This window comes from Chiloscyllium plagiosum, chromosome 11 (genome assembly GCF_004010195.1).
Source record: "Chiloscyllium plagiosum isolate BGI_BamShark_2017 chromosome 11, ASM401019v2, whole genome shotgun sequence".
NCBI lineage: Eukaryota > Metazoa > Chordata > Chondrichthyes > Orectolobiformes > Hemiscylliidae > Chiloscyllium > Chiloscyllium plagiosum.
The window spans coordinates 77,526,850-77,543,737 of NC_057720.1; the positions used below are offsets into that span (position 1 = coordinate 77,526,850).

A 16,888-nucleotide genomic window follows, 5' to 3' on the forward strand; every position below is an offset into this window, starting at 1 on the left:
GGGAAAATCAAAGATCATGCCTCGGCTCCGATTGTTCTGCGTGGAAGTCGGCTCAGGTTCTGGAATTTGGGTCACTCTCGTTGATGCCTTGGCCAAGCTGCAGTTGCTCCCACTCCGTGGTTCAGTGTTTGGAAGGTTTAATGCTCTTCTGGTCGCTGTCGAATCGACCAAAGTTGTGTGGTATTTTCCGTGCGGGCTATTCAATTCTCGGCTGTACTTTGTTTGTATTTGTTTTGCTGCTGTGTTAATTTTAGCATCTTTTCGCAATTTTCTAACAGCGCTAATGAGTGTGGTCGTGTCACTTGTCCTCCTCGAGCCAGTGAATGAGCTCCTCACTTGCCATAATGGGATTCCCAAACGAAACACTTTTTTTTTTGCTATTCTGTTGTGAATTACGAAAGTTGCTTTCAGACGTTCGATTGGTGTCTGTAGGATTTGCAAGCCAGTAGTATCACAGAAGGTATTTCTTGGAGGAATGGCAGCAGAGATGTACTGCCTACCTATACCTGCTACAATGCTGTCTCTACTTGCGATACTGAATGTGACTTGAGAATGGTTCGACACCTGCTAACAATTTCTGTTCCAAGGCCAACGTGCCCAATGACAGTTCCCTCCCTCCTCTCTTTCTACCTTGTGGGCTGGTAGAGAGATCATCTGCAGTGTCAGCCAATTTGTCCATATTAAACAAGTGACTACTTGTTTAGCAAGGCCAGGGCTTTTGTATCTTTATTTGTCAAAATAATTGCTTAATTTAAATTACTGTCAAAATTCTCCAAGCACAGTGCCAGGCCCTTTCAACAGAGTGCTCTTCAGACTAAAAGCTACAGTGTTGAGTATAGTTATAACTGGGGATGGTATAGTCAGATGACTAGACACTGATCTGTGGCTAGGATCGAGAGTCCCGAAGGCTGTGTTGTTTGCTTGGTGCTCAAGTTCAGGATATCTCCTCTGGGCTGCAGAGGAGCTTGGAGTGGGATGGGAAAAATCCAGTTGTCATGGTCCAAGTAGGTGCTAATAATATGGGTGGGAAGGGTTTCTGAGCGAATATGAGCAGCTAGGGGCTAAGTTTAAAAAGCAGACTCAAAAATGTTACAACCTGATCTATGTTCAAGTTAACATGGGGTCAACACGTGTGGCTCAGAGATTGGTGTGGGAGAAACTGATTCACTGGCACCAGAACTGGTGAAGAAGCGAGCTGTTCTGATCGGCTGCACTCAACTGAATCATACAGGGAGTGCATTTTATGACTAGGGCTGTGGATATGGCTTTAACCTAAATTGTGGAAGGTGGATTCAATTGCATGTATAATTATGGAAAGATTGGCGGAGGGAGGTCAGCAGATGTTGAAGTTTCCAGAATCTAATTTCAGGCACTGGAGATAAGAGGGCAGCGAAGATAAAAGGGACAGTCAATATAGGACTGAGGATGTCGTACTTGTACGCTATATACAAAACCAGGTAAATGAGCTTGTAGCACCGATTGTTGAGTAGGAGATTGCAGGTGACATACAGATGTGTCTGCATGGGAGCCTGTGCTGGGAACAAAATATCCAAGGAAACTCCTCCAACTGAGTGCAGGCAGGTGTAGGGGCTATTTTGTTAGTTTAAAAAAAAAAGTAAATGAAATGAAATGAAAATGTGATTAGAGTTGGAAGGGGTAGAATTGAGGAACAGTAAAGGAAAAAAGGACCCTGATAGGAGTTGCGCACAGGCCTGCTCGCAGTCATCTGGATGAAGAATATAAACTAGGAGGGAGAAAAGTATGTGACAGAAGCACTATTACATTAGGGCTATCTTGCGGCCCTACCCTTAGACTGGGGGCCTTGGTTCCAAGTCTCACCTACTCCAGATGTGTGTAACAACATCTCTGAACAGTTGATTAGCAAAATAGGTGAAATGTTTTTGCAGTAATAGTGAGGGATTTTGCTATGCAGGTGGACTGGGAAAACCAGATTGGTAGCAGATAGGCATTCCACAAAATCCTATGAGATAGTTTGTGTTTTTGAAGCAACTTGTGATAGACTCTACTAGGGCCCAAACAATTCTGAATTTGGTGATGAGATGAGGGAGCTGAAGGTAAAGAAACCCCAAGGCGGCAGTGGCCATAAACTGATGGATGCATTCTAACGGTTTGAGAGGGAGAAGCTTGAGTTAGATATAACAGTACTACAATTGAGTAACTACATAATGTGAGGGAGGAGCTGACCAGAGTCGATAGGAAGGGGAGCATGGCAGGGAGTGTAGTGGCGCAGCAAGAGCACCAGTTTTTGGGGTAATTTGTGAGGCACAGCACAAATTCATCTCCATGAGGAAGCGGCATTCAAAGCAACCATGACTGACAAGGAAAGTCAGACTGTATACTTTTTTGTTTTTAATACTATCTGATGAAGATTAATGGGAAACCTTTAAAAACCTGCAGAAGACAACTATATAAAAGTAACATGGGTTTTTGGGATGGGGTATGTGGAAGAGAAGGTGAAATGAGAGCAAGTTAGTTAATAATATAACAGACTGCAAGAGTCTTTTTCAGATATATAAAAAATGAGGCCAGAATGGGCATTTATGCTGGAAAATGAGGCTGGGGATGTCGTAATAGGGAACAAATGGTGCAGGAACTGAACTGGTACATTGTATCAGTTATCACAGTTGAAGACACCCAACAATGTACCAGATCAGGGGACGATGTGAGCGTGTCACTAAGCAGAAGGCGCTGGGAAGCCAAAAAGTCTAAATCATTTCGGCTGGACTATCCCAAGGTTCTGAAGGGGATTATGAGAGCATCGATGGTGATCTTTCAGGAATGATTGGAGTTGGGGACTGGAAAATGACAAGATTAGTTGGCATTTAGGCAGGCGGATACAATGTTGGCATTAATTTGAAGAGTGCTAGAATCCAAGAGTAAGGATGTACTGCAGAGGCTATGTAAAGCTCTTGTGAGACCACATTTCAAATATTGAGTAGTTTTGGGCTTCATATCTAAGGAAAGATATGCTGGCATTGAAGGGGGTCTGGAGGAATTTTATAAAAACAATCCTGGAGATGAAGGGCTGCTCACGAGGCGCAGTTGAGGAATCTGTCGTACTTTATGGATGTTTCCTTAATGACTTAATCTCTCCTGCGAAGCCATTTTTTTTACTTTCTGCAAAAAGAGGTAATTATCTTTTTGTAACTTCTCCATGAAGGGGCGAATAACATAGAATAAATTTCTAAGTGTTCAATAATACAAAATATCACTTGGAAGTGTTAAAGTTTTATGTACAGTTGGAACGTTTGCTAAAGAAACTTAATTTAACTCTGAAATATTGTGATTACTGGATTGAACAAGCTTTGATTCCTCAAACCAACACATTTTAAAATGGATTGTTGTGGAATTTGCTGTCAAAATAATAGCAAGGCAGAGGACAGGTGCACAATTAACTGGGGATAGCTATCACTTGTCGCTGCATTGCTCACTTCCCAAAAGTTGTCTCTCTGCCTGGCATGTGTGAATTGCTCAATTTGCCCGGTATGTAAAACTGATCAGTCTGTTATTTTGTTGAGGAAGCAACCTCTCTGACACAAAGTTAAATGTGGAGCTCGTACCCATCAGTTTCAATTGTTGGAGAGGTTTTAAAAGTTGTAGACCTTTGCCCCTCTCCTTGATTCTGCATCTACTTTGACATTGAATTGATCCATTGTTTGAGTATAATTTTGCAATCCTGTTTGGTTGAGAAGACCCTTACTTGCCTAGTTTACACTGGTCCCAGATATATGCCATTGCCATCCATGCTTTCACCTTGTTTCCAAGCAAACATTTTCAAAGCGATGAGGGGAAATTTATTTGGGGCAAATAACATCAGATTCCTTCTACTGTGTGTATTGGCCTAAGATCTGATTATCTCATTGCTGTGTCTGAGATCTTGCTGTGCATGAAATGGCTACCATATAATAGTGACTGCAGGTTTAAGGTAAATTGTTGCCTCAGTGTGCTATGGGAACCTGAGTTGCTGAAAGGCAATACTGTTTACAGGTTTTCTTCCTCTGGTCTGGCAAGTGCTAAGCATTGATGGTGCAAGGAAGAGGAGTGCTGGAAGTACTCTAACTGCAGACTGTTGTAGCACTTAAGACTACAATGCAGTTAATTCCATCTATGACAATTCCAGGTGGATAGTGTAAATAAGCAAGTGAGAAATGTTTGTGTTGGCACTGGATGGAAGTACGATGAAGTTACCTAGCAAAATAATCAGGTTTTCAAAACTGAACTAAAACATATACAGACGTCCAACTTGAATTAAGAAGAAAAGGATAATGGAGGATGAAATTTACCTATGAACATGGGTTACTTACAGCTGATGCACAGTTTCAAACAATTTTTGATTAATGTAATTTTCTTCCTGCATTGAGGGGAGCAGTTCATTTGTATAAAAGCTTTATCTCGAGCATCTGGAGAATAGCAATTGGTTCTGGGGACCAAATCATATGATGCCAAGACTTTGTAAATTATTTTACAGCCAATAAGTATTTCTGAAGTCTTTGCTCTGTCCAATATCAAGGCTGCAACAATCCATTTTGTACACCGCATCCCATTAAGAGCTATCTGATTGTCACGAAGACAAATTTAATAACCAGTGGTTATGTGATAGTAAGCAAGAGCATTTGTTCCTGCTTGTCCTCAGTTGGCATTTTTCCCTCTTATCCATTTGAGGGCAGGTAGAGGCTGTCTTACTGTCTGAAAGACTGTACCTTTTGACTGTGCACTCTTCCCTCACTACAGGAGAGTGACCTGCGTTGTCCAACTCAGCCTCGGGACTGAGTTTGATCATGACTTTGACTCGATCGAGAGTGTTACTGCAGTATAGATTAATCAGAGTGACAAAAGAGCCTTTAGGGGTAACGTGTGGGCATGTTGATAAAACTGATTTGTATTCCCTTGCATTTGTGGTTGAGGGATGATTTCAATCTGAAATTTGAAGGATTTCATCAGGGTATTTACACAGAAACTGTTTCTTCTAGGGGAAGTCCAGAATAACAGGACATAAAATTAGTTGTCATTTACAAGTGAAATTAAGAAGGACTGAAGTAATAATCTGTTTTTTTTTTTGACACATAAGGAACTAGGTGTCAATTGAAATTTTCCAAAGTTCTTCCATAAGATAAGAGTATCATGGAATGTGGAGCTAACTGTCATGATCTCACTAGTTGGACAAGCTTCAAGGACAGAATGGCCTATTTGGGTGTCTAACACTGAGTATTTGCAAGACATGAAGGCCAGTATTAAACTTGATATGACCTGGGATTCGATACCAACAAGGTAAAAACAATGACTGCAGATGCTGGAAACCAGTTTCTGGATTAGTGGTGCTGGAAAAGCACAGCAGCTCAGGTAGCATCCGAGGAGCAGGAAAATCGACTTTTTGGGCAAAAGCCCTTCATCAGGAATACAACAATGCCCCACTTCCAGATATACAATTTTGGAAAAGCAACTGTAAAGTTGCAAGCAAAGTAATTTGAAAAGGATTTAATTTCTGGGCAAATAAAAGGAAGCAAATGAAATAAAAAGTAAACTTTATTTAACTCTTTCAAATGACAATGGAGAATGACCATTGGCAAGATTGCAGGTGTTTTCAGACATCAGAGTCACATTTTTACAGTTTTAGTCTGACGAGAGGAGGAGAGTCATAAGTTGAGAAAAGCTGCAGCTTTCCTGTCACTTTGCATGTGAAGTGTTAAATCAAGTGCTTTTTAATATTTTGAGAATATTTCAAGGACATATTTATACTAAAGAAATGTGACATGTTCCATTGATAAGCTGGAATGGGATGAACAATATGGGAATGAAATTTGTGATCTATCATTATCATTAATTATTTAACAAATTTTGAACCACTTGACATTTTCTAGCAAGTGACATCCCAGCTCTTCAGTTATGAATGTAGTGATTGATGTATTTGGTAAATTAGTGTTTCTTCAAGATGTCAATGTTAAGACATGAACAAAGCTTAAAACAAGGGAAAGGTATGTCAAGGGCAAATGCAAAGAATGTTGTAAAAGCATGATCAATGCTCTGGTCAGGCAGCGAGGACATAATCTATTGAGGCAAGTTGTTTTTACATGGGTTATGCTAATTATTAACTATTTAACTTGTGAAATTGTGCATCCATCATAAATAATTATGCTGTTAAGATAATGTTTAATTCTCTTCCATTATTTGAATGACATCCAGTGATCCCCCTCATGACTGACTTTAGATTGAGACTTTAAACTGTTTCTCAATTCTTGATTTAAAATATTGTTCAACTTGGCTTTTCAGACAGATTGTAAGAACAGGAAGCCAAGGAATATTTGCATTTTGGTTCAGTGCATCCTCACTGATACAAATTCATCCTCTAACGTGCCTCTAGGCAAAAGCTGTCCTTTTATTTTATTGTCTTCATACTATAGCTAGCCAGATGTTTGTAATGAACTGAAAATGCAGGTCAGATTGCATTAATGGATGACAGGGGGAGACTAGCTATTTGTGTAAAACATAAATACACTTGTCTCCATGTTTGCTGTTTGACTAGTTAAGTGTTCTAGCATTCTGTTTTCAGTTTTCCAGAAGTTACTTTTGCTTTTAGTCTGGTTAAATTTCCTTTGAGCCCAGTTTCTGTGTAGTTGTACTTAATGATGCAATAAAAGCATGCCTGTGACTGAACTGACTATCAAAGTTATCCAGGGGTATTTGGTTTTTTACACTTCCACCTAAGTTTGGCCTTTTAATCTTTATAAACACACTCATTAGCCCATTAATGTCATTCTTTTGATGTCATTGCATTCCCACAGATGACATGGCATATCTCATTTGTTAATCCTTTTCTCAAAAGTTTTTAATGCGACCTTTAAAATATCATAAATACAAAAAAAAAATTTTGGCCTTAATGACCCCAGACGTGAAGGCTTTAAACCCGGAGTTCTAAGCATCAAACAAATTCGGAATCAATTTATGATGTGGGTACTTGAATGATGTAAAGAGAAGTATCACTTCAGGATCGCACTTGTGCAATGAAGGCACACATTTACAGTTTGCACAAAATATTCCATCTAAAGTTATACAAATGTAAATGTTCGAAACAACAGCATATTATTTAATTAACCTTTTCAATTGCTTTTATTCTATTCTGAACACTTCGATCAATAATGGTTTTTACTGGGGGATTTATTTTCATTAGTTTGAATGGTTATTATCTTCAAAATAACCACTCCATTGTTGCTGCTTCTGTTTTCCAAAATCTTTCAAATTCATTTTGAGACCCGATTTTGCGGAGTAGGATATCCTCCTGTCATTAGCCTGCAAAACTTGTGCTACAGAATAGAAGTCAGAGTTGTTAATCGGGTTCTGTGTTCCTGGTTTAAAAATAGGATCAGCAAGGCTAAAAGTGGAGAAGAAATTAAAATGAATTAATGTCAACTTATTAGTTAAAGAGAGGCAAACATTTAGACTAAGTCTGAGGGAGTGAAGAAAATCAAATTTAAAACCCCTCTGAACAACTTATCACTTGAAGGAGTGAGTCTCCTATTATGGACTAGACCAAACCCTACCCCCCCCCCCCCCCCCCCCCCAGTATTTTAAAGGTAGCCTCGACCCAAAAGTTGTTTTTTCTTATTTTAAGGGTAGATGTAAAGTGGGTGTTCCAGGTGTGATGCAACTCATCAAACCACTCTGCTTTAAACAATAATTTCTTTAAACACTACAGTTGAAAACCTAGCTGACCTGATACACAAATGTTCCAACATAGTAATGTCCTATAAACACATCCCTTGGCAAAAAGGTAAGTTCAAACACATTCTTACAAGTAGGAGGGAACAACATCCAGAGAGATTTCAGAAAAAGTCAGTTAGGAATCATTGACTGAAGCAGGCAACCCTTCTGGTACTTGCACATCTTGTGATTGTGACAGCTTTTTTTAAAAAAAGCTAGAAAACCCAAACTGGCCACTTCCCTTCTGTTGTTAAACTGCTTTCTTTAAAAAAAAGTCCTCAGACTCTTGGGTACCCCAGCCTTTGTGACCTCTGCTTTTTAAAAAAAAGGACAAAATGACTTTTTGTAAGTGACAACATTGTCGCACTCCACAGTCTAAATTGGTCCATTTTTAAAGCTGCTTCAGGGGAGAGTGATATTACAGTAACATAAGTTTTGACATTTTAAAAATCTTTTTAAAAACCAGCCCTAACTATACAAGCTGAATTGAATTAATATCCAAGGTGTCTATTTAACAATTTCATGAAACACACAAGGATGCATAATGATGAAACAATCCTTATTCTCTCTCAGTATTTGTGATTTATGATAATAGCACATGTTTCTTGCCACAGATTTTAAGAAAAAAGACTTGCCTTAATATAACAATTCATGTCTGAATGTCTCCAAGCACTTTATAGCCAGTGGATTACATTGATTTATCTCTAAATTACAGTAGATAATGGCATGTAACTTGGAATTTTCATTACTCCCTAGTGACTACTTAATGTTACTAGCACAATATTTTTAAAATCATTGCATGAAGAAGACACAAATGTAAATGTTAATACAGACTTTCCGAAGACTGTTCTTTTCATTTGGATTTGTTACTGAGAAGTGGGTTTTTTGTTTCAACTGGTCTAGGAGTATGTTTATGCTCCATGCAAGCTGCCTCCTAACCTTTTTTATTAATCTAACCCTATTAGAAAAATACAAGGGAGAGGAATACCCTAAGATTTCCTGAAAGACCACCTTTCTATCAATGTTGTATTAGTTCTCATATACTCTTGTGTTAGAACAGAATGAAATCAAATTAATATTGTCACTGTGGACCAATAAATTTAAAGGAGCCCGATGTCATATTTTTCTCTCTTCATTAAAGGCTATTGGTAAGTTTAAAAAATACAAACCCTCTCACTATGCCCCTATACTTGATAAATATTATCCCATGTCATTTAAATTATCCATCCATCGAGGTTTCCTTGCAGAAGCTGAACTTGGGCGCAAAGTGATTGGGTAAAAGTGGCCTTATTGCTCTGTTAGCTTTCATAAGTGAATAATCTTTCTCCTGAAGATGTCTGTTCTCAAGCCTACTGGAAAAAAAAGCAAAACATAGCAAAGTAGCTTGCACATTGCGTGCCTTTCTTGATGTACATGATGGGAAATGTGGTCTGTAATCTTTGAAGACAAAATTTTCTTCAGTCGCACGCACCTTAAGGTATATAAGATAATATTGCTAGCTTGGAAATTCCTTGCTTCAGTAGTGCACAGGGCCACCTTCTATTCAAAGCCAGATTTGCATAAGTCAGGTATGTGTAAATTAAAAGTAGACTTTTATTCTAGTTATTGAGTGTCATGGAAGTAAGTCATTGGTTGTTCCACTTTCAGGTGTGTTGTTTCTATGTTTGCTCAGTGGGTTTTTAAAAAAAAATGAATATTTAGATAATTAACTGCCAGCTAATGAGTTACTAGCAGCACACTTTTCCATGCTAGTAATATTAACTGAAAATGGTTCTCAACATGTCCAATAAGTTGAACAGCACATCCCCTCATTGTTAAAACAATATGATTTTTTAATATCCACACATGATCTGTACACATTATTGAACTTGGGGCCTTGTATAGAAAAAAGGCCTTGTACAGCTTGAAGTTCTGTTTAAATTGGATGGCTTGAAATCATAGTTTGCATACTTCTGTGGTGGTAGGTGGTAATTGTAATGTAAGAACTGTATGATTGTTTATACTCTAATAATTATACAAACTTTAGTACTAACATTCTTTTTCAATCACTGTTCAGCCTGTATATAGTTTAATTTCTCTATCATTTTCCAACAATGTATGCCACTCCCTGACTGATTTCAGGAAGAAACCCTCATTCCCAGGTCTGCCTGTAATAGTAAAATGAGAGCGAGTGCATTCATATCCTCCATGCACAATTGCTGCCTGTCATGCCATGGATGGTAACATTCTTGTTTAAGTTTCAAGCATCTGTGGCTGAAGTTGCTCTCCATAAAAGTCAAATGGTGACCCCCCCGGTGCAGTGCTGAGGAAGTTTAAACTTAGATCTATCTTCTCCCTTTTGTGGATATTAAAGATCTCTCGGTGTTAAATCAAAGTAGAGCTTCAAAAAATTTCTTGTGCTCCAATATTCTTAGGGATTTTAGGTGGATGTGAAAAGCAATATAAACTATACAAGTATAAGTGACATTTTTGCTATCTTTATAGGTGTGGCACCTGAAATTGGCTTATTGCAATCATCATATTTTTGCTTATACGATTTTCTTTACTTTTGAAGTACATAATCCCAGAGAAATGGCTATTGGCTGTGTGTTGGGTTGTCACTAGTTATCATCATTTTTCATAGTGAATTTATAGCTGCAATACCAGTTTCACAATGTACTGAGCCAACCCTGTGTTGCTGGGAGTTGCTGTACACAATCTATAAATGATGCAAACTTCGCTCTCTTTATGAGATTTCTTTTATTGATAGCTTACACTGCAAATTTTTCTTTTTAAAATTTGGTCTGTTAAGTAGAAAAGGTCTCTCTCTCTTAGAACTAGCATGTCTAACTTGTTAAATGAACAATAGGTTGTTCAGGATGAGGATAGCTGAGCATTTGTGGACAATTTTGTCCATGGAGCATGGCGATTGAGGTTGGTGCTATTCTGAACAGGTGTCAGCCCATCTGTCTTCAGCTTTGGTTACATTTTGTCTTTCCTTATTCTGTGTTAACAAAACTAATTCCTTCCACAAACTTGTCTGAAATGGTCAGTGCAAGTTTTTTGATAATGAGCATCAATCAAAATGTTGTAGTTTTAAGCTGCTACTGAATCTCATTATATAGGAGGAGGTGCGGATGCTGGAGATCAGAGTCAAGAATGTGGTGCTGGAAAAGCACAGCAGATCAGGCAGCATCCGAGGAACAGGAGAATCGAATTCTTAGGCATAAGCCCTTCAGGAATAACTCTGGCTTTATTAATACATGCTGCCTTTGACGACAAAAAATGTTGACTACCTCCATTGTTGCTAGGCAATAGTTTCATAATTTAAACTGCAAAAGCACAAGAGACTAGCTGATCATATAGTTTACTTTCCCTGTTGAGAAAAGTCTTGAACTGATCAAGTTTATTCATTGGGTGACCTGACTTTCTCTGTGGGTGATAATTTATCTTTTTTTTTAAATCCCTGAAAAGGTACCAGAGCTGTAACAACAGTGATTTATATCTGGTGCATAATTTTGTTTTGTGTATTAGTGGATTTCCTGTGATGATGCTTGTAGTACGATGTTTATAACAACAGAAGGATTTGACAGTGTCACTGCCAATGTTCTAAAGCTCTGCTTAGGATCGCCTGAAGTTCATGACTGAGAAGAAATCTGCAGATTGATGTGTACTCAAAGTGGTAGCATGTTTTGGTAAAAAGTGTGCTTTGAATATTTTTTAATGTTGCATGTTTGCAGCCAACTGACTTCTGATCTTTTAGTGACACCTCTTTTGAGCTGGCTACCAAAAGATGTGGCTGAAGTGTACTAGCTATAACACAAGCAAAGTGTTGGAAATAATTTCGCTACCTGGCTTCAACCTTGCTTTCCTCTGGCAATGCAAGAGAGATTAGTCATCAGGCAGTTGACCAGTTTACTTTTTTAAAAGGTTTCCAGCCATTATACACTTTTTAAAATATTTCTATAGCTAATGCTGCTTTTATTAAAGGCCAGTGGTGACAACTTTTGTTGTGAAGGAGAAGAATCCGATTTTCTTGGCTGCTGTACAATTTGTGAAATTCTGAATGCTCATAGTTTTTGTGGGAGAAACCTGTGTCCGGAGTATGTAATAGTCAGGACAGGAATACGAAATGAAGGTGTGAAATTGAGCAGCTGATTAAACCTTTAATGTTTAATGCAAATGGCAGTAACTTTTTGAAGTTGAGTTTACTTTCGGTTTTGCAGCTTATCGCATTCTTGGATCAGTTGCCAATGTATTGTTTTAGTTCATTCTAGATGGAAATAGATACACAAATAGGTTTTATTTGTCCAATGGTTTTCCTACTATGGGCAAGCAATGTTTTAAGTTTTGTGCACATTCCCTTTTAACTAATCTTTTCTCTTCAGCCCATAAGAGTTGGAGTTTGCTGCTTTTGCTGTGTTGGCCTTTTTTAAGAAAACAGTTGCATTTTTGGTAGTGTTTGCCACATCCTAAAGCCTCTAAGCCTTTGTGTTGGTGCTTTTTTTTATTATTGTTGCCCTCCTACAGTCAGTGTACTCTGTTACGCCATGAAGTAAATGCATGGAACAGATTTGAGTCCCAACCAACAGTCCTTGATCTCTATGGTGCAAAGAATCATGGCTCACTAATGGTGAAACAAAAGATATATTTTTAAATGGTTTCTGTTAACTGGCAAGTCTGAAGTCCAAACGGCAAAATAATTTAATTCTTCTTTCATTCTACAAGAGATCTAAATCGATCTACAAGAAATCATGTTTGACAGTTGTCCCTTGTGATACTGTTAAAACTTCAATGCACTAATGTAGCATAGTTTGACAGCATTTTGAAGAGACCAAAAGTAGATTTACTTTCTCCAATCTTGTTGGTTTTCTTTTGAACAAAAACATTGGCACAGAATCCTTGGTTTCTGATTTTGTGCTTCTTCCTAAATAATATGCAGTTATCTGATTGTCAACTAGTTATTTCAGTCTGGTAAATGAATGAGCAAAGTTTGTTTTGTGTGGCATCTCTGTAAATGCAATCAGTCTGGGGTGCATTTTAGTATTTGGAGAGCTAGCTAATTGTCAAAACTGGCAAACAAATGTGGTGCCTGTCTCTTTATAGAGAACAAGGAAAGCATTTAAAATGTGATTCATACTAATATAAATGGCCCATTTTTGTGCCCAATAAGTGTTTCTTAGAATCCTGTCAGATGCACTGACTTGCTAACATGTTGGCTATCTGCTTAGCACCTTCCCTGGAAACAAAATACATTTGAAAGCAATATGTGAGAAACTCTAACTGTATTCAATATGATTTGAATAAATCAGATCCATTTCAGCTCCTGATATTGCCTGATATTGTGAATTTTTAAAGATTTCTGCATATTATGCAAACTTGTATAATTAAATGCAGTCCTTTTTAAAACTAAGGTGGCTCAAAATTCGCAAGTCAGATCAATTATCAGCATGTGGAATATTAGTCTTCTTGTGTTTTGCTGGAATTATCTTTTGATATGGCCAGCTTTCATTGGGAATGAAGTCTGGACTTTCCTAATTGTAAACATAAACCTTGTGCCAATTCTGTGAAATGTCTGCTTACTTTACTCTCTGGGTACAGCAAAAGACTGTCCCCTTGAGAAAGTGTTTCAGGTACAAGCAGATAGGGAAGGAGTTAAGTTGTTTTGAGTTTTGTGAAACAAAAGGATCAGTTGAGGATTAGATAACAACTTGCAGTTAACATTGGGGTGCTCTCCCTGACCTATCACCTTCATCTCCTTCCCCACTGACCTATTGTACTCTATGCTACTCTCTCCCCACCCCCACCCTCCTCTAGCTTATCTCTCCACGCTTCAGGCTCTCTGCCTTTATTCCTGATGAAGGGCTTTTGCCCGAAACGTCGATTTTTGCCTGTCCTCGGATGCTGCCTGAATTGCTGTGCTCTTCCAGCACCACTGATCCAGAAATTGGGGTGCTGGAGGCAAGGATAATGGGTTAACAAGGTGCAAAAGCATTCATTATGTAGAGTCATTTAACAAGATTGGAAGCATTCCATATGTAAAGTCAATTAACAAGGTGAAAAGTATTCATTATGTGAAGACAGTTATTCATTGTGTAATAGCAGATGGTTTGATCTCTACTTGTGACACTCGCTGATTTATAACTGTCATCCAATCAATGTGTTGCCTTATCTGGATGCTCCTCCCTGTAAAATGACTATATAATTAAGAAACTGCTGTTCGAAAGAAGGCAGAGAACCAGTGTCCCGTGCACGTGGGCGATCATTCTGTCTCCCTCCAGGGCCCTGAATAAAGATGGAGGAGGTAAAACCATAGTGTCTTGAATGTTTTGCTTCCACTGATACAGGGTTAGGGAAAGGGGATGACACCCAGATTGAAATCTGTCCCAGAATTGATACACGCTTCTTGAAATTTCTTTCAAAAACATTTGTTTTAAACAGATGTTTGGGCATGTCAACATCTTAGTTACCATTGACCAGAAGCCACATGAGATGAGCCATATAAATTGCATGACTACATGAGAGGTCTGAAGCTAGGACCAATGCAGATAGTAACTTGTCCTGACTCTCAAGTCTGTCTGTTTACGAGGCGCACGTCTGGAGTAGAATGAAATGTTCTCCTCTTGTTCTTGACACTACAGCTCCAACAGGTCTCTAACTCAATACCATCCAGGGCAAAGCAGTCTGCTTCATTCCCACCCTTCCTTCCTCTTCAACATTTCATTTACGTCTGTCGTTGTGCAATGACCGTCTATATCAGTAATTCACTGTGGTCTCTTAAACTTCAGCTTCAGAACTTGTATCCATCACTGACAAAGACGAGCAGTAAATGCACCTGCAGATGCTCTTCAAAGCCGGGCAACTATATTAGAGCAATGTTTGTGATCCTTCAATGTTATTGGGTCTAGATTCTGGAGTTCCCTTCCTAATAACACTGGCATTCCTACTTCCATGAACTAGTAGTTCTTCCCATTCTCGAGGGCAGTTTGGGATGAGCATTAATTGCTTGAAGAGCCTGTGGTGCTCATCCTGTGAATGAGTAAATTTAAAAAAAAAACTGTCTCGTGCATGTTAACTCTGTAATAATTTCAATATTGCTTTCCCATACACTTCTGTGCTTTGTTTTCTGAGAGTTTTATTATTGGGTTACCAATAGGGATAAATGGACCAGATGGATGCATGGAGGTGGTCAGGGAGTCCGCAACCATGCGACATACCTACTAGTTGGTGGAAGTAGGTACGACAGTGTTTAGGAAGGGAGCTCCAGAATTATGGGGCAAGCAATTTAAAACTGAAATGAAGAAACATTTCTTCCGAGGCTGGTCACCAGAATTAGTTATCACAGGAGACTGGATGACTGAGTATATTTTGAGATTTTTAGATATTAAAGGCACCAAGTGGTATGGAGAGAAAATAGTATTTCAGCACTAAGATATGATTGGTCATGATCCTGTTAAAATGACAGAGCAAACTTGAATGACCCTAGTTTATTCCTGATCCTAGTTTCTGTATTAAGCAAAGTACTACAGAATTAGAAATTTTAGCAAGCTTTTCTAGTGTAATTAAACTTGAAAGGCTTACAAGAGGAATATTAAGTATATTCAGTATATTAATGTCTTGGTATATAATGGCAAACCTCATACATGTTCTGGGTATTCAGCAGTGATCAATAATGGATCCCCTCTTACTCTTTTAAGGAGCATGTGATTTATTAACTTGTTTGCAAATTAGTACAGAAAATCTGTTAATATAACTCCTGAAAATATTTGCTGATAATGTATTTAGGGGTCGGATAGTTAAACTGGCTGCATAGCTAATGGCAAGAGCTAAATTCCTACACACTGTATTTACCCTGAAGGATTCTCCTTCTCAACCTCTTCTCTCACGTGAGGTGTAGTGACCCTGGTGTTAAACAACTGCCAGTCAACTCTGTAACGAGAGAGCAGCTCTATGATCTAGTAGGGTGATAGTGATCTGATTTTTATACTTTATTTTTAATCCCTTTTTTTTTTGCATTCCATTTATTCATGCAAAGACAAGTGCCAAATTAAAATGCTTTAGTTGGAAGCCATTTATCAAAATTCCATTTTTAAAAATTCTATATGGCATAAGCACATTATTCACCTTTTTTTGAAATTCATTGGCCTGGATTTTCCAGGCAGCAGCAAAAGAACAGTACTCTGTTCATGCTGCTTAAAGCTGCCCACGGCTTTTTGCATGGCAAACTACAATCAGGACTTTGAGTGTACAGCAAGTCAGTGGGACATCTCGGAATTATGCGAACAGTGAAAGCAACAACATGCCACCTTGTATGCTTCACTAAGAGTCCTTTGGAGTTTAACTAGAAGTAAAAGTTAAATATTTTAACTCTGCTCAGATTACATTGGCATTAGCATTTTACTGTTACTCATTCTCCAACAAAATGTTATGATGGCCATGACCCCCCATTGATCTGTTTCTCTAGGGCTCCTTTGTCTGTTGATAATTTGCTTCCTTGATGTCTTTTTGGATGCATAGAACACTCTTATGATTCGGACAGTGTCGAGGGTTTCTCTCTAAGTTGGTGCCACTGAGATTACATAGGACCTGAATAATAATGATCACTGACTAGAAAAAAAATGTGTCCATGCTATTTGGCTAAAAGCAGAAGCAACCTGTAGTATAATGTTTGAACTTAACCTTTGTGTGATTAGGAGGAAAACTCCTCCTTAGTCTCTGACTTAGGCTAGCTTTCCTATGGAAGGTTGAGAAACTGCAAAGTGGATTTTATTTGTGCTCTGTAAAAGTGGGAAGAAACTTACACTGTCTATTTTAACCAAGTTTTGGCCCTTTACTAGATGAGAAGATGGCAGTTAACTAATGTTTAAGTTAGACAAATATATGATCCAACAAATTGGAGTTTCAGAATTGCCAACTGAAATGTGCAGCGACCAGACGTGTATAAGATGCAGAGTTGTGATGTAATGAAGTGCATTTGGTCACAACAGAAACAGAACACAGTTTCAATTTTCTTTCTGTTCGAAGTGTCTCATCACAAGCACCAATTGCATTTAGCATTTCTGATTAGTTTTCTGAATGGGTAACGCTGGATAACTTTATGTTGCTCTGGGGAGGGGAGGAGGAGGAGAGAGAGAGTTTAGTGATTTTTTTTTAGTTCATTTTATAACTTCATATGTTGTGCTTTTTTGGTGCA

General features: G+C 38.4%; 1 protein-coding gene across 4 annotated transcripts in view; it reads left to right on the top strand.

Moving 5' to 3' along the window:
* Positions 1-16,888, top strand: part of suco (SUN domain containing ossification factor) — an 81,790-nt gene that overhangs the window by 434 nt on the left and 64,468 nt on the right. The window lies entirely within an intron of this gene.